At 31.4% G+C, this 19795-nt stretch overlaps 1 long non-coding RNA gene and 1 other non-coding gene across 2 annotated transcripts in view; both read right to left on the bottom strand.

Annotated features, from left to right (window-relative positions):
- The window catches only part of LOC126025727 (uncharacterized), a 722173-nt gene extending 702645 nt beyond the window's left edge, over positions 1–19528 (bottom strand). Inside the window, exon 1 of the long non-coding RNA XR_007501513.1 lies at positions 19490–19528. This is a non-coding gene — a long non-coding RNA (uncharacterized LOC126025727). The remainder of the gene's footprint in view (positions 1–19489) is intronic.
- Positions 11782–11914, bottom strand: LOC126026349 (small nucleolar RNA SNORA51). The gene has a single exon (XR_007501641.1). It is a non-coding gene; the product is annotated as a small nucleolar RNA SNORA51 (small nucleolar RNA).
- Positions 19529–19795: the final 267 nt, after the last annotated feature.

The raw sequence follows: 19795 nt of genomic DNA, 5'->3' as shown, positions 1-19795 counted from the left end.
CTAAAAATAGAAAATAAAGAAAACAGTATTGAGTCTGTAGCCTTTTTTTGTCAATAATGATTCATATAAATGCATTCATTCCAATATCTAGACTTTCATCTAGATTTGTGTAATAAGGTCACACAATATTCACTAATCACAAAATTACCTAATATCATACAATATTCACTAATCACATAGTTACCTAATAATGCATTTTCACAACATATCTATCATGAAGAAAAGAATGACTCTAAAAGAAGGATGAAGAATTGGGAAGTGCATTGGTGCATAGATTTTGTGAGAGGGAGGGTTAGTCACAATGCTAAGATAAAAGAAAAAAAAACTTGTACCAGTCCTATATTTATGATTTGGTTTCCTGGGTGGAGAGTATATCAAATCAAGTCATAAAATGACAAGTATTTGGAAACTATACACACATGAATAGAATCTAGTCTTATTCATTAAATTTAGGTATTTAAGTGGATAGGAAATTGAAGCTATAGAAAAACAAGCATATACAGCAAGTGTCCTATATTTTGATTCTGTTTTTATGGAGTCATCTACAAGATTTACTTTCTCACTATTTTATCATCAAATTAATTGGCATTTAAATGCATCATTTGAAACTCTAGTAATTCATTCCATGAGTTGAAATGTACCACAAACAGAAGAAAACACTAAAACTTGAAACTAGTTCTATATTTGTGACAATATCTTATCTACCTCTGAAGATGCAAAGCAAATAGGGAAACTATGACAATTATGTTACTATATTCACATAGCTTGCAATTTTTAAACTATTGAAGCAGAAACAGTATTTGTAAATAATTACACATATATTTCCTTAATTCTTGATCTTTCCTTGAATGTGGGTATATTGTAATGTTCTATTATTAAGAGAAAGAAATACTCAATTCCTTAAGTGGAAGCCCTGAAAAGTTTCTGTGAATTTTATTATACATCTATACTCTACTGACTAATAAAGTATAAAAAAGGCATTTTCCTTACTCTAATTTTATGATAGTTTGTTATTGCTTATTTCCTTTTATAATAGATACTCAAGATAACTTCAGAGAATACTTTTGGAGGGAAAAATGATGAATTTATTTATGAACATGTTGAGAGGCTAAAGTGTTCAAAATATATCAATTAGTTATATAAGTAGATAGTTGAATAAGTCTGATCCTTTAAATATGACATCAATCTCGAGATAGTGAATTGGGTCTAAACATTATTAAGACAGGTGGAAATTTATTCATTGATGTAAATGGAATAGTCTTGCTAATTTATTGAAAGCAAAAGTAAACAATATTTGAACCATGGTGAATCAATAAATTACAATAGAAAATTAAAATTTCAAGACCATGATGACAAAAGACTATCCATAATTTTATTGTCTAAATATAAATATGAGGTCAGTTCTTAAAACATATATTTGAAAATTAAGGAATCAAAATTTAGAATATTCTTTTAAAAATGTTGCACAAATATTTATATTTGATTAATTTATGCAATTATTTTAAACAATTAAATTTATATTTGACACACAAATGTGAGAAACTGTTCTTTTTCAAAGTGAGCACAGTAATGCAGTAGAATATTATTCATGATTCTATTCTTCCTAACAGATTGACTGTTTTTATAATTTTCTAATACCCAACTCACTTGATGGAACATTCTCCAACTGTGAAGTTTTCAGTGATCTCACTCACTAGTCATGGCAATATTTTCCAGTATTAGCTCATCAGAAAAAATGCCATTGACATAAGGAATTAAACAGGAGTGAAAATAAATTAAATATTTGACCTTTATAACATCCTTTGTTTAATGTAAAACCATATGAATAAGCACAATTGTGAATACAATTATTTTTTACACTGTAGAATTAAGTTATACAAAGGCTTAAGTGAGCACAGAGAAGAAAAGGGTATAAAAAATTTCCTTTGAGAGTAAAAGGTTTCAGGCAGTTACTGAATCTTAAAAAAATCTATTTAATTTAGTCAATTTGATAATTAGATAGATAATATATGACTTTAATCAAACTTGTACAAGTTAGTGAGATCTACAAATTATAACTAAGATATTATATGATTGATTTACAAAGACAAATATTTAAATCATGACTTCAAATATTTAATAGTACAAATGTCAAAGTATTTTATTTATTGATCAAGATATTATTTATGAGATCAATAAACTTTTATCATAACTAGAGATAAAGCATAATTACTTAATTTGATACAATATTTTTATTTATTGGCAAAAATTTGTTATTCTTTTCATCATGTTACTATAACACTTAATTAAATATATATCTAAAAAGATAGATGAGTTGATTCCTGTCCAGATCCTCACCTCTATGTTCCATTCTGTCTCCCTTTGATGAAATACATCTAATTTACTTTTTTAGTTTGTTTGTTTTTTTTGGGGGGGATCACACTGGGCAGCGCTCAGAGGTTATTCCTGGCTCTATGCTCAGAAATTGCTATCAGGCTGGGGGGACCATATGGGAGGGATCCCTGGATCTGAACCACTGTCCTTCTGCATGCAAGGCAAATGCCATACCTCCATATCTCTGGCCCCAAAAGTTACTTTTTTTATCCATTGATTGGGGCCACACTCAGCAGTGCTCATATCTTACTTCTAGATCTGCATTTAGGGATTATTCCTGCTAGGACTCAGAGACCTTTCGTGATCCTGTAATAGTCTCATTGTTTAAATGTTGACTATTTGTCAACAGGATAAGTATCTTCACATTACATTATTTGAAATATATAGTTAAAATGATGCAAGGTCTAAATGCTGTATATAATATTGCTTCAATCTACTTTTAGCATAACACTTGTATTATTTTACAAAATCAATTTTGATATCAGAAAGTAAATGACCTTAACTACTGAATTAGGTTTTCTATGTTAGCATTTCAATATGTGAGCAAAAATATTTCCATTTTAGCACCAATTACCATTAGAATGTTCTTTGCCATTTTAAAAGGAGATATTTTTAAATTCATGAAATATGTAAAGTATTTAAATATACCTAGAATAAGTAATATTAAAAAGCAAATTACTTTATTTTCCTTACACATTTCTTTTTTGCTGCTGTTTCTCTCCATCCAGCTTTAACTAACTCACACAGTCAAGACTTTTGGTAGCTTTCCCCATACTCTGTGAGATTTCTGTTATGTTAACAAAAATCTTCATTTGTCCTTGATATTTTTTGTTATACCTTTATAAATGTTCCAATATATTCTCTAATACAGTTGTCATTATTCAATTATCTTTTTACTTCTGTGTACTTTCCACACTAAATATCTCTATCTATTACTCACTAGTGTCTCGAAAGAACCTTCTTAGCCTCAGACATGTTTATTTTTTTCCGTTGCAAGCACCCACTCTGAATGAATTGGCTAGCAGAAGAATTTATTACACTTTGTTATCTAATGCTCCCTAATAGTTTATATACTAGATCATAATTATCTTCCCAGAACCATAATAAATGATGTCAAGATGTTCTAAAATGTTCACTAATTGCGTATTTTATGAATGAGAATATAATTCTTTTATCTGGAAAAAAGCAAAGCTTTTTCATTTTAAAATGATCTTAAACATTATTTAGTTTTAATGCAACATATTTTAAGTTAGTGCCTATACCTATTAATTACTCTTTTTATTTTTATTTAACTTCCATAAAAATTAGATTTTTGTATAAAAAACAACTAGCAGAATAGTATTTACTACATATATAAATCTATCATTTAAAAAATAAGTATTAATACTAACTTTTTTTGAAAATAGTTCTAGAATAAAATTATTATAAAAGAATTTTATGTTTTTTTGATAAATTTAGCAATACTATCATTAAAAAGTTAGTATCAAATTTTCTATCACCATTAGAAATGTGTCACTTCTAAATTCACCTCTTTCTTACCAGTATCAAAAAACTTTCTAATATTTCACATTTTTGTAACTTTTCTAAGCATGAAAATGTTGATTTCTGTTCTGAAAATCGTGTTTTCTATTTTTTATGCAATTAATTATTTAATTCTGTAGATATTTAACACATTATATTAGTCAAGCTTTCAGGATACCTACTTAAAGTCTCTGGTTCACTGCTACCATACTAATATTCCTTGTAACACAACTCCTAGCCACATTATGCAGACAATAGTGAAGGGTCCAAAATTATTCACAAACTAATTCCAAATTTATGGTCCAGATTGTTCTTTTATTGTAACACAGTTCTAGTCTTCTTTCCCCTCATTAGGTATCTGAAGTTTTTTTCACACACTCTATAAATGTATAAACATGTTGTATTACAAATTTATTTCTCCTGTACTCTTTTTTAATCCAAATTCTGCCTGAAATATTACCTATGATTTAACATTTAATCAGATGGAAACACTGATGTGATATGTGTATATCCAATGTTACTTTGAGTATGCTGCTCTTGTTCAAGATTTTCAGCATTATCTAAAAAAAATTCCTTTATGACATTTTCAATCACCTTTGATATTATGTTTTTCTGTTGTAATATTGAATTGGAGAACTGCAGACTCTTACAACTTAGTGTCTTTAAAATAACCTTAGGAATTAAATAATTAATTGCATAAAAAATAGAAACCTTAAGAATTTGAGTGATAGTTGAAGCGTTTGGCATGCAGGATCCCAGGTATAATCATCTACACCACATGATACCCAGATACTTACTAAAAACAAACTAAAATACAAAGCTTAGCACAACTAAGTCTAGCCTCTGCACCAACTTTTTTAATTATGTTATCTGAAGTTAAAATTTATTAACCATTGCAGATTACTCAACAAATTTTGGTTGTTAACTCTGAAAACTAAAGTACCAGAGAGGTGTTCCAAGGCCTGTAGCAAAAATTTGTAAGTGGGAGTTATAGGTTTGGTCTCCAACATTGTACATTCTCTCTAGCATCACTAAGAACAACCCTCAACAGCAAACCAGGAGTTATCCCTAAACACCTCAGGGTAAGGTCTCCAAATCAAATTAGGAAAGGAATAAAATTAAAGCTATCTTTAAAAATAATTATTTTAACCAATTAAGGTAATTTAAAATAATTTACATATTGTGGTTTTGTTGTATGTATGACTCTACATGAAGGCTTAATTAAAAACTTATGCAAACTAAATTTGCATAACTGCCACCAAATGGTAGTCATTAAACTCTTAATTTTTTTAGCATTCTTGGATGCATGTGTTTTATTTTTGATTATCTGTCTTCCATCTGACCAAACACATGTTACTTCTTAAAGGAACAATGGGGACGTAATAACCAAGATGTATGTACTGTTTACAAGTCAATTGTAGAAGTAGATCAAGTCAATTGTAGAAGTAGATCATTTTATTTGGTTGGCGATACAATTGACTTGTGATCTATAGGCTATTTTATATTTCAGATTTCAAAAAAAAAGAAAATGAGTCAAGGACTTTTCATCCTATTTTCATTGTGAGCTGAATCACTCATTTACATTTTTAGATATTTACTTTATTTATTTTGTTTCTGGACCACACACAGTAGTGTTTAGGGCTTTCTTCTGGCTCTGCATTTAAGAACATCCCTGAAAGGATTCAGGGAAAAATATATAGGATGATGGAGATCAAATCTCTATAGGTCATATAAAAGGAAGCATTCTACCAACTGTACTATTGCTATTCTTCTTATCTTAGTGGCAATACTTTTAATAATCAGCAATAGGTCTAACTAGTAAAATAAAATATGAATATATTTTAATTATATAAATTTTTATTTTAAATATCACTGAGACCATCATGCTATTTTTTAGTAAAGTTAGAAGCTGAACTTTAGGGAGATGTTTTTGATAGCGGACCAAAGATAAATAGTTATTAGTTAAAATTAAAGTCTAAAGCAGCATAAATAAGTTTTAGGAAAGGGTCTAAATCATCAGTTTTTTTTTTATTATTACTGTTTCTTGACTATCAAGTGTAATTAACCGAACTCTACTTTGAGAATCTTTTGTTTTATATTATACAATCTAAATAAAACATCTTTCTGCCAAAAATTAACTTTGAATTTTGGTTAGGCATTCTGTTTCAGACTTTACAAGCATCTCAGCCGCACAAAGTACATCTCTAATAATCTTCAGACCACACAAATAGTATAATTTTTAAGAGTTGGTTTGACAAATTAGTGGTCACAATTTTGGTTCTTTACATATTGACTGGACTTTCTAAAGAATAAATTAAAATCTATTTTTTTTATAATTTGAAAACAAGAAAACCACCATAATACAAAAATGGGGAAAAACTAAATTGGAACATAAATACAAGGCTTTCTAGGTTGAACATATTTTCAAATATTTAAACAGTTCTAACCTCACTTTTTTCATTTAAATAAAAGAAAAATTGAGAAACATAAGTTCTATGTGTTCCAAGATCTTGGTCTCTTCAAACCAGCATTTATTTTTTTAATCACGCTTACATTATTTTCTTTGAAATCTTTTCTCTATTTTTTTACTTAGTTTTCTTTCCTCCATATTGCCCTTTTCCTTCATCCTTTCTGCAATCTTCACAAGTTTTCATCTTTGAATCTAAAAATTTACTATTTCCTTATTGTATAATACCTTTTACCTCTTTAACATAAGCATACATAGACAAAACATGATTTGAATCTCATAATTCTCAGCAATATATTAAAGTGCTGTTTTCCATTTTTCCTTTTGATAAACGTGAATTATTAGAATTCTTTTCTGTTTCTTTTAAAATGATTATTTCCATCTTGATGTGTACTTACAGTGCTTTGATATCATATCACTCTGAATTACTTATGCATTAATAAAGAGATGTTAGAAATGTGTTCTGACATCTAAGTAGTGCCTAACCCAGTACTAAAATCACACAATGTACTTTATCAAAATTTTCATTAAACTGGAAATTTGTTTTACTCTATAACCAAAACAAAATAATAGAATATTCCACCAAAGATATCTTAATTGTAGAATCCTGGGGCCTGAGATATAGCATAGAGGTAGGGTGTTTACTTAGCTTTCAGAAGGACCAGAAGGACGTTGGTTTGAATCCCGGCATCCTATATGGTCCCTCGAGCCTCCAGGAGCAATTTCTAAGCATAGAGCCAGGAGTTACTCCTGAGCGCTGCCAGCTGTGACCCAAAAACCAAAAAAAAAAAAAAAAAAAAAAAAAAGAATTTGTGTTTGATAATTTGGGTGTCAAGAACATAAGCTTTCATCATAAAGATGTCAGACTCATAGAAGAGGCTTCAAACTAACTAGAGCAAAGCAAATTAAAGATATATATACCTATATGTGTATATATGTATAGATCTTTATAAAGCAGAAACCTCATAACAAGCAGGTGAGACTACCCATCTCAAAGGACTGTCTTTTATTCAACACTCCCTCCTCTCTCTCTCTCTCTCTCTCTCTCTCTCTCTCTCTCTCTCTCTCTCTCTCTCTCTCTCTGTGTCTCTCTCTCTCTCTCTCTCTCTCTCTCTCTCTCTCTCTCTGTCTCTCTCTCTCTCTCTCTCTCTCTCTCTCTGCTTTAACACCCAAACTCATAGCACAAAATACAAGTGTCCTTTTTGTTGTGAAAAGAGCATGACATTGAGTTCCTAAGATGGAACTCATGAATATAATTGTATGCAGTGCTGCTGGAAACATTCATTACCATACTAAGTCAATGATTGGAGTTTGGACACTAAATTGTTTAGTTTTTTCAAGGTACAACTTGGAGCCATTCCAACATGAAGAAGCGGATATCTGCATACTGAAAAATAGGAACTTTAATTAAATGATTTCAGAGTTGATTGTAACAAGAAAGAAGTCTTTTGGTTATTGTATCATTAATGATCGATATTTTTCTCAAGCATATGAAACAAACCACTTTGTTATTCCTTTTATGGTGACATAGAAATAAAAATTATTATAGAAAGTTGAAATAAAAAATGGAAGATCAATTTTAAATAGAATAAGATGTTAAAAGAATATTCATTTTAAAGGGCCAGAGTAATAGCGTAGTGAGTAGGGCTATTTCCACACACCTGTACAATCTTGGTTTGATCCCCAAAATCTCAGAGGGTCCCTGAGCACCAACAGGAGTACTTCTTGAGTGTAGCCAAAAGTGTAGATACCAGAGAATCAACAAGGATGGCTCAAAAACAGAAGAGCAAAAAGAATGTTGATTTTAGATTGTTGAACCTTTATCATTTATTTCTGTGGTTTTTGAAATTTCCTTACACAATAATCTATAAAAGATTAAATAGTCTTTTATTTAATATAACTTTTTACTTTTGTGGTTTTGGAGAGATTAAGGCCATGCCTGGTTTTGCTCAAGATTTAATTTTGACGCTGTAATGTGCTCATGCATAACTCTTGATAATATTTGGTGACTACATGCAGTGTTGGGCCTCAAATCTAGGGAGATCACATGCAATGCAAGATCTAGACTTGATGTGCTTGTTTTCCAGAAGCCATCTATTTCATAAATAAAATACATAACACCAATTTTTATTGTTTTTCTTTGAATATGCTTTAACTAAAAATGGGAAAATATATTTCTAGAACTAATTAAATAATGCTAAATTTAACACATATGTAACCAAATGGGTTGCCACATCTCTCCATTTATTTTTCACATTTATGTTACATGGCTGAAAAAAAACATTAATTTTTGCTATTAGCTTCCCTAGAATAAACCATTTATTTGGCCATTTCAATCCAATTCATACTGATACAAGTGTTCATCTTTGCAAATCTCCATCCCTATATGCTTAGAAAAATTTTCAAAATCACATCTCAGAGCACCAGACATATCAATATTCTATTATAAATATCATCTACATGTATAGAAATATATATATCCACACAATGAAATACAATGAGATGTTAGGAAATATTAAGCTATGAAATTTGCTTTTATATTGATGTATATGAAAATTGTTATACTGAGTAAAATGAGTCAGAAAGATAGCCATAGAATAATCTCTCATTTGTGGGATTTAAGAAAAATAAAAGAGGTGAGGGTCAGGAGGACCAGACCATGGTATGAAGCTTGTCACAAACAGCAGTAAGTGTAGTTCGGGTAGTGAATGGTCTACTGTGACAATAATAGTTAGAACTGATCACTCTGGATAAGAACTGGATGCTGAAAGGGGGTAAAATGATTCCATGGCACCCCTTCCTTAACAATAGTGCAAAACAGAGTTCCAAAAGGGACAGAGGAGAAAGAGAGAAAAGCAAAATGCCTGCCTTAGAAAAAGAGAGATGTGGGGGAATGTGAGGGAAATAGGGGACATCAGTGGGGGAAAAGGTGCGCTGGAGAAGGATGATGTACATTCAATGCTTGAAACTCATCTATGAACAATTTTGTAACCATGGTGCTTAAATAAAGCGATTATATTGAAAAACAATAGAAATATCAATATAATACTTTATTAGTTATAATAAAATACTAGTTATCAGTATTAATACCAATTATCGTGTCAGTTTTCATTATTAGTCCCTCTTTTGTATAGGCAGCTCAAAATTTTACATGTTCAAGATTTATTCTGGGTTCTGCACTTGGGGTTGATTCCTGGCTTAACTGTGATAATATATGTGATTCAGATATTAAACTCACAGTGTCTGATTGCACAGCAATTCAGAACCCTTTCTGGTTATAGTATCTCTCTGGCTTGGGACTTTTTCTTTAAAAATAACATTTTTGCAAAAGTTTAAAATATACAAAATTACTAAGTAGCAAAGAGGCACATTATTTAGGGAACTAGTTACAAAATTAAATAATATCTATTTGAATTAAAAATGTCATTTTTTATATCTATAAAATTTCTTTAAGAATTTCAGGGGCCGGAGAGATAGCATGGAGGTAAGGCATTTGCCTTCCATGCAGAAGGGCGGAGGTTTTTATCCCAGCATTTCATATTGTCACCTGTGCCTGCCAAGGGCGATTTCTGAGCATAGAATCAGAAGTAACCCCTGAGCGCTGCTGGTTGTGACCCCAAAACCAAAAGAAAAAAAAAGAATTTCAGTAGAAGCTTGTTCCTAGAATACCCACTGACATATTCCAGATATTTAAGATTTAAGACAGAACAATGTTCATACCTTTTGTAAAAATATAAAATAGTTTCAGAATAGTTTATTTTATCCAGTTCTTAGAAAAATTTAAGAGGGATTATCACCCAGAAGTGTGTGTTATTATTGCAGTTTATAAATTTTAATTACTAACTTTATTTTCAGTGTTTTACCTTAAAAAATTGAAAAAGAGAAGAAAATTTCTTTATCAAAGAGATAAGACATGTAATAAATTTAAATAAATAATTCATATGTGTTATTGATATCCCAAATTTTTATTACTTATGTAAATATAATAAGCAGTACATTTGTGTTAATTTCTATGTTATTTTAAGGTATGTATTTAAATGCACATATCTTCTAATGAGTTTGAGATATTGAGAAACTTATGTAATTAGGAATTTTAAAATTATATGCAAAGTTTTAATTTTAAAGTAACATATTTTAACTTTCATGGCAAGATTTTATTGTTTCTTAGAAACCACATCAATTACTGGAACAGCAAAAAGAAAGTGCTTTATAAATTCAGAAGTAGGCACGAATATAATGTTCTAATTTTTATTGCTAGTGGAAATGCACTAGAATTAATCAATAATTTTAAGTGCATGCCATATTTTAGTGCAGCTTTTGTCATAGTAATAATACTCAACTTATGAATATGGTACCTCTCCTCAAGTGAGATTATACTTATGAAAATGAGTCCAAAAACACACACACTCATCTTGAACAATATAAAAATGGTTTTATCAGAAAGTATTATTAATGATACAGGAATTGAGAGGAGACTAAGGTGGTAGCAATTATAATAAACTGATTCTTGGAAGTAACAGGATTATAATTTAGTAATTTAAGAACTTTACTAGCATATAGGAGTGGCGGGACTGTGAAGAAAATAGTTCAATTCCCAATCTAAGCGAAGTTTAGTGAGACAGTGAGAAGATGATCTCTAATATTTGTTGGTAAAATTCAGAAACTAGATTTACTTACTGAATTATCTTATCACTACTCAAGATAAAAATAATGGAAAGAGTTTATATATGGTGTTGGAACCTAGATAGAAAAAATATGTGTTGGACGTGGTTTGAAATAGGAATCCATCATTGATTTTTCAGCAGAGTTATAATACGATGAGAGTAGCATTTAAAATGAATTATACTGGAAGTGGTATGCATTGTGATAGTTGAAAGGTGAGATTAAGACAAGAAACAGCTCAGAGTTATGGAGGTGCAGGAGGGACCCATGCAGTTATACAGGTGTGTAGTGAGTGATAAGCTTTTAGCTTCAGGTGGTGACAGAATGGCTTGAGAAGAGAGGCTAACTGTGGTCTTTAATTTACAGGAACACTATATTAATCTTTGAACTTTCTCTTTATGTTTTATCTAAAGACTTTTGGTTTATTTCTAAGAGCAAAATGCTTTTGCTAATGCATTTTTATCTTGCAGTTTGAGCCATTATTTAAAAAATCACATTGGCAGTTGCTGCTGGTATGACATTATTTTGTACATCAATACTATAAAATTTTAAAATTTGGTCACAATATAGTACATGGTTTAAATATTCACATTGTACTATCTACATAAAGACAATATTTTATAGTCTTTTGAATATCAAAAGAATATTTTGGGTTATTTTCTAACTACAGTTGTAGAATTTGCCAAAGTACATATGTACTCAATGTCCATCCCCATTATCAATATTAGGAAATTACTTTTTATCTTTTTTTTTTCTTTTTTTGTCCCCCAATTCACAATACATACCCGGCAAGGGGCCTGTGTTGAGGTGTATATGGGGTGCCTTTACTGTACCTCCTCTTTCTATACAGCCAGTGTAAAGAACACAGCCTGTGGTAAGATTTGGGAGGCCTTATCTTATCTTTTATTTATTTTATTTTTTTTTTCTTCAGAGCAAACTAAAGTTGTTTTTTTTTAAAGTAAGAATTCATTTAAAGGACAAAATTGATTAACATAATGAGGTAAACTAATATAACATAATATAGTGACATAACATAACATATAATATAATTGATATAATAATAATACATGTAAGTCAAAGAAAATTTCTGATTAAAAACACAATTTTTTTTTCATAATGGCTTACATATCTTTCACTGTAGTATTTTGGGTACATATTCACATTGAATCAGGGGAATACCCATCACCTAATATGTCCTCTTCTCAATCAAAAATCAAATATGCTGAAAATAGGCAGAGTCCTGTCTAGAGGCTTCCAACCTCAGTTTGAAAGAGGATGTAAAAAAAGTAATTAAAATACCACAACAATACACACACAAAAAAAAAAATATCGAATTAAATAACCGATAAGCACCACAGCAATAAAGACAGGCACCACACAATAATCTCGGTTCTGAAATCAAATCATACTCAAGTGCAAAAAAGAAAGAGAAAGACAAAACAAAATAAAATAAAATAATATTGGAGACATCAACCGTAATCTCCACACCAAAATAAAGACGTCAAAAAAATAGATCATTTATTCTCCTCTTGCTGCTTTCGTGGTATATGGAAGACTTCTACTTTATCTTGGATGGTAAAATCAGACCTGTTTCTAAAGATCTTGGTGGCTGTGCAGATCAGGGAATGGAGTTTATGAAGTCTTTCTTTGTGGTTCTAGCAGTTATGCTTCTTCAATGTCATTTTTTTGTTTTTTATGTGTTCTAGGTGTTTCAGAATAGTGCTACCATTCTGTGTTTTTCTTTTGTCTTCTGACTTACTTCGTTTAACATAACATGATCTAGGTCCATCCACGTTGCTGCAAAGTCTGTGATTGTATCATTTCTAACTGCCATGTAATATTCCATTGTATATATGTACCACATCTTAATGATCCATTCATCTGTTGTTGGACATCGAGGTTGGTTCCAAGATTTGGCTATTATACTGAGTGCTGCAATAAATAGTGGGGTGCATATGTATTTTGGAATGAATGTCCTTCCATCTTGGGGATATATGCCTAGGAGAGCAATTGCTGGGTCAAATGGCAGCTCAATTCTAAGTTTGTCTAAGACAAAAAACTTTTAACTTTTTATTAAGGTAACATTGGTTTATAGGAATATAATTTAATTGTTTTAAGCCTTGAAGTCGTCATGCTATGTGGTGGTCCACACCCACCACTAAAGTGGCCTTCAATACTGTCCACAGGATACATTTCTCCATTCTTCTTACTCACCCTACTAAGTAACTTCAGTTTTTCATCAGATTTAATGATTTCTTATTGTTAGATTTTCCCTTTTTTTTTCTTTTTTCTTTTTCTAGGGTAGTGCACACATATCTGTCCTCAGGACTTCTTATTGACTTTTTGCTCAGGGAATATTACTGGCAGTGTTTGAGATTCAATATGTGATATGGGTATATACCAGGCTCAGCAATATGCAAATCAAGCATCATAAACCTTGAATTGTCTTTCCAACTTTGCTTTTTACATGACTTTGCTTCTGGAAAAATTACAAAACGTATGCCCAAATTTTGTATTATACATAACACATGTAAGTATGATATAATCATTCTACCCCCATCAATTATTTTACTTAGATTCATACTTTGGTTCATATAAAAACAAATTGTACTGTTTAGTCATTATTTTGTGTAGCTAAGTAGTACTCCATTGTGTTGGGGTTTTAAAAATTCTACACATTCATCTATTGTTAGAAAATTAGAGTATGTCTATAAAATTGCTGTTATGCATAGCTCCATACTGAACATAGGCACTCATTTACCATTTCAGATGACATTTTTTTTGTGTTTTCTGTGTCCTTGGGACACAGGAATGGATTGCTGAATCTTAAAGTAGTTTTAGATTTATTTATTTATTTATTTATTTATTTATTTATTTATTTGTGCTCAGGGATCACTTCTGGCAGAACTCAGGAAAGCATACAGGGTAAACTATTAGTCATATGTAATGCAAGTTTCTACCCACTTACTATATTTCTAGTACTTCTAGTTTAGATTTTTTCAAAAATATTCATGTCATTTTACTTAGAGGCTGAGTCAATTTACATTCCCATCAATAGTGCATGGAGGGTATGTTTTCTCTAAATCTCCAGCAGTTCTTATTTTTAGACTTTTTGAAATTGATCATTCTCAGTGGTACAGAGTCATATCTCGTTTTATTTTCATTTCACTAATAATAGATTAAGTGAGCAGTTTATCAACTATGTATAGGATATCTGTAAATTTTGTGTGCTTTGTAAAAGTATTTAGTTATTTTTACCATCTTGATGGAATAGTTTGAAGTTTGATATTAATTTTTATGAATTCTTGTAAATGTTAGATAGCATTAGATTTTGTCATATGTATGGTATGTAAATAATTTTCCTATTCAGTATTTTTTCATGTTAGCAATAATTTATGCTGTACAGAAGAGAAGCATTTTTGTTCTATATAACCCTATGTTTTTTATTTTTGCTTATTTTTTGCCTTGACAAAGAAATCCAGTTGATAAAAACACTACTGAAACTAATATTATTAACTATATTGCCTTTACCAAATCGTAGATTATGGATCCATATTGAACATCTAGGTTTTTAAAACATTTTAGAGAACTTTGGTCATTGTGTGAGATGATGACCTCTTTTATTTTTAAATTTTTGTTTTAACAGAACAAAAATTTCCAGCATGTTTCACTGGTTAGAAAACATTTATTTTTTTCTAGGTTTTTTTCTTAGAGTCTTTATTATGAACTACCTGTATATGTATCTGAGAATTTGTTTATTATATCCCAGCTCTGTTCTTCTCTTTTAAGAGTCTTTCAGTCTAGTATGAACTGATTTTTATTTCTGAAGCTTTACAATGTATTTTAGATTTGGAATATAATGCCTCATTTATTTTACTGAATTTTAATTTATTTTATTTTATTTTTTTGCTATTTTAGGGTAGGTTTATAGTTTCAAAACACTTAAATAACATTTGTTCTTCTTTGTTCCTGAAAAATAAAGTCAGAAAATTGTCATATTATTTCTTATGCTCTAAAAGGTGTACATAAATGTTTAATAAGAAAATAGGATTAGAGGATTTATAGAATTAAACAAATTAAATAAAAGAATTTCCAGTTCACTATATCCAAGATTTTAACTATAAGATGATCACTAGATATTTTTGTTTTCTTTTCCAAAATGTATCTGTTAATAATATTTATTAATATCTGGCTAATATGGTTTATTTGCTAATAAAATATGTATATTCTCAGAACACTTTATTTTTGATCAATTTCTATTGAAAAAGCAATTTAGACTTGTTTAGACTTACTGCTATTTCTTTCGTTTATTGTATATGGACTGTAGGGTCTGTCTCCCCAGTGAGGCTCAGGAGACTGACTGATCATCCCAACAGTTTTAGTGAGGATCTTGGGGCTCCTCTGCCAGGGACTCTCTAGCCACCTTGCAGGCATTCGGGGGTCTCTGTAACTTTAATTAGTGATCAACATCATGATATAATGCTAAGGATCAATCTAGTGTTAAGTGCATGCAGCCCTGTTCTATCTATTGGTCCCTAAAAAGATTTTTTTGGCCATCAACATATCTGGTGGAGTGAAAGAAGAGAAGAGAAATAAAAGGTGGGTAGAGGGAATGGTTGGACTATAGAGGGTGATGACCTTTGTAGAGATGTTTTGTATTGCTTTGATCTAGTCATTGACTACTAACTGTTCATAGGAGACATTGAAAATGCCAATAGACATTTTAATTTTTTGTGTATATGGAAGGAGGGCCATATGAATCTGAAGGGACAGTGATAGTTTCCTTTTTTCTGGACAAATTATAAATTTTATTTTTGGATACAGTAACCACAATGTCAACATTTCTGGGGCCGACCACCATGAAATATTGTTACTTGTGCAAGTATATTTTATAGAATACATCTGATTTTATTCTAATAACATTTCCATACAGTTTGTTAACCTATAATTCCTCAAAAAGTGGATTCCGCAATCAATCATAATTGTGCATCTGTGGCTAATTAGCTTAGGTTTTTGAATCTGAGAACTAATGAAGTCAAAACCTGGGTTTAATCCCTGTGTGGGCTAGTGAGTTTTGCTCTCTTCCTGGGTCACAGTTCAAAGCCGGGCTAAGTAGCTCATAGCTGCATTCCACTGACCATTTGGAAATTGAGAAAGCAAAAGCAAATCCAACAGCCTGTCTGGAAAACTCCCCAACACTGCACAGTCACAGTATCTGTTTGTTCATGATTTATCAGTACTGTGCATGCATGATGACAAGTCTCCATTATGCACATGGCCCTTGCTACAAAAGGAGCCACAGGAAACTTTCTGTGGCCTCAACTGACACATTGAGAAATAAATAATACTAAATTATCTAAAGAGAACATGGAAAATAAACTAATTCATAACCACAATTGAATCTATTTCAAATTGCAAGGGAAGCAAAATTCCACATGTTGCATTTTCTTCAATAGATTATAAAGATCTTTAAGAGAGCTCATTCTAACATAAATAAAACAAAGCAACATGCATGAAACACTACAGATCCTCCCTAGAGTTTTGAGCCAACTGTGAAATAAGATAAAGTAAATGGAGTGGCAAAAGAAGGCAGATGGAAGATCAAATGATCACATTCTTGTGAATAAAGTAAAGATATAGCTTAGACACACAGCTATATGCTTTTATTCATCGTAACAAAAAAAAGAAGCTTAGACATGAAAAATTTATTTTTCTTATGTAGGTTCCATTTTATTGACTGATTGTTCTTTTGATAGAAAGTCCTTTAATCCAGAAAATAAGGCAGCCAGGTGGATTGTTTTAAGTGAGGATCAGATTGATTCTTTGGGTTTTGTTTTATGAGTATGTCATATTTTGGGGGGGAAGAGAATACTCAAGAAGAGAAAGGAAAAGTTGGGACTCCTCTTATAAAGAAAAAAAAATGATAGTAAATTAGGAATGGAAAAAAATTCTCATTCCAGATCTTTTCTGCACAGATACATGTTTGCTATTTTGAGTTTTGGGGTATATTTTTAGTCACAGTCCATGGTTTTGGGGGCACACTCCAGATTTATGCTCAGAGATGAGACCTATTAAGTGCTTGCAACCATATGTGTTACTAGAAATCAAACACAGATCATCTGCAAACAATGAAAATGCTCTCCTTACTGTGTTATCTTTCCACTCCAACAAATGATTTTTAACTAAGTAGTCTGTGTAAATGGACAATAGAGAAAATAAAATATACGCTACATCTGTTTTGTGGTAGATAAGTATTTGTAAGAATTTTGAGAATTATTGTAGCTTTCTAGTGTAGTGATCCTGAATGTATTTCAAACTTGTTTTGGTTTTGTGTTGGACACTCTCTTCAGTGCTCAGGGCTCCCTCCTACTTCAATGCTCAGCAATCACTCCTTAAATTACTCAGATGGTCATATGTGGTTCTAGGACCAAACCTGAGTGGGCCACAAGCAAGGCAAAGTCATTTATTTGCCTTTCCTATGTTTAACTTTCTGGTCCTGGTATCCCAAATATAGAAGCAGATGACTCCTATTTTCTATGACTCCACGATTATAAACATAAACAAAAGGAAATGTTTGACTTTTAATACCTAAATGCCTTATAAAAATTAAATTTTAAAGCAAATTTCATGCTGAAATAATTAATTTTAATATTTGTTATTCTTAATATAAGTCTAACATAAATAATGTCATTGTGAAAATGACATTTAGGAGATTAATAAAATTTGAGAAATATTTAGAGTACATCATTTTTGCCATACACCCTTCAAAGCAAAGTTTATATAGCAGTGAGAACATCCATAGAGCAAGCCTTGCTGTCCTTGTAGAATTCATGTTCCTATACTAGTTAATCCACTGGTTAATCCACTTCTTCACTTTTCAAATGTTTTATTATTCTTTTTTATTTTGAACCACACTCAGTGATGCTCACGGCTTACTCCTGGCTATAGCTCATAAATAGCTCCTGGCTTGGGGGACCATACGGGGAGATCTAACTCATCCTGGGTCAGCCTCCTGCAAGGCAAATGCCCTACTGTGGCGCCATTGCTCTGGCTCCATGTTGTAATTTTTAATTGAATATTTGAATTCAAATTTTAAAATAAATGCACAGTATTTAAATTAAAATTTTATGATGCAATTAATAATCTCTAAAGTTAGGAAGATAAATTTGTGTTTATTTTTAGATGCAAACTACAATAAGATAGCTTTCACATAATAAAGTGCAGGAAATTCTTATAAACATTGTACTGATCATTATATTTTTAATATTTCTTGTAATTTTTCTGTTATATCTTCTCCAAATTTAAGAAAACTTTTAATACTGGGGGAATCTCAGCCACCTTTCTGAACCTATTACTATTGTGATTCTAACTTTACGATACCAAACATATTATAATAGCATTGTCCATACAGTTGCAGTCCTTAATTCAAAGTCACACAAAGTTATGGTTTTTATCAAAATTTATTTTTCTAAAATATTGAAATAGGGGCCTTAGTGGTAGTGCAGTGGTAGGATGTTTGCCTTGCACATAGCTGATCCAGGATGGCCACAGTTCGATCCCCTGTGTCCCATATGGTCCCCCAAGCCAGAAGCGACTTCTGAGTGCATAGCCAGGAGTAACCTCTGAGAGTCACCAGGTGTGCCCAAAACAAACAAGCAAAAAAAATTTTGGGATAAAAGAAGATAACTATTTAACTCCTTAATAAAGCAAAACTTTGCTTATAAGACCTAAGATTTTTGATTTCTAAAATGAGGCTAAATTGTTATTACTAGTTAAACATATGTAAGGCAAATTAATTAGAGAATAGAGTATTTCTTATAAGCCTTTTTATTAGTATTTCCCTTTTTAAACTTCTTCGTTTTTTGTTTTTTGTTTATTTTATTTTATTTATTTATTTTTTTTTTGGTTTTTGGGCCACACCCGCATTGCTCAGGGGTTACTCCTGGCTGTCTGCTCAGATATAGCTCCTGGCAGGCACGGGGGACCATATGGGACACCAGGATTCGAACCAACCACCTTTGGTCCTGGATCGGCTGCTTGCAAGGCAAATGCCGCTGTGCTATCTCTCAGGACCCCTTTTTAAACTTCTTGATGATTAATTCAATTCTATATTTTAAAATGACTATCAGATAAGACCATATATGTTATTTGGGGGCAGGGCATACCAGGGTTTACTCCTGGCTCTGCTTTCAGAAATTACTCCTGGAAGTCTTGGGTGCAATATGGTCTTCAGGGATCTAAACCAGGTCAGCCTTTGCGAGGCAAATTTTCTAGCTGTTGTGCTTTCACTCTGGCCCCAAGATCATATTTTTTTCTTTTTTTTTATAATTATCTTTATTTAAACACCATGATTATAAATATGATTATAGTTGTATGATTACAGTCATGTAAAGAACACCCCCCTTCACCAGTGCAACATTCCCACTACCAATTTCCCAGATCTCCCTCCTCCCCACCCCCCCACACCTGTACTCGAGACAGGCTTTCTACTTCCCTCATTCATTCACACTGTTACAATAGTTTTCAGTGTAGTCATCTCTCCAACTGGACTCATCACTTTATGTGATGAGCTTCATGTCATGAGCTGCACCTACCAGCCCTCATCTCTCTTGTCTCTGAGATACTGTTAAAATGTCTTTAATTTTCCTTAAAATACATAGATGAGTGAAACCATTCTGTGTCTTTCTCTCTCCCTCTGATTTACTTCACTCAGTATAATAAATTCCATGTACATCCATGTATAGGAAAATTTCATGACTTCATCCCTCCTGA

Source organism: Suncus etruscus, chromosome 13 (assembly GCF_024139225.1).
Source record: "Suncus etruscus isolate mSunEtr1 chromosome 13, mSunEtr1.pri.cur, whole genome shotgun sequence".
In the NCBI taxonomy this organism is placed as follows: domain Eukaryota; kingdom Metazoa; phylum Chordata; class Mammalia; order Eulipotyphla; family Soricidae; genus Suncus; species Suncus etruscus.
The sequence above is the reverse complement of the archived record's forward strand: the minus strand, read 5'-3'. Positions and strand labels throughout refer to the sequence as shown.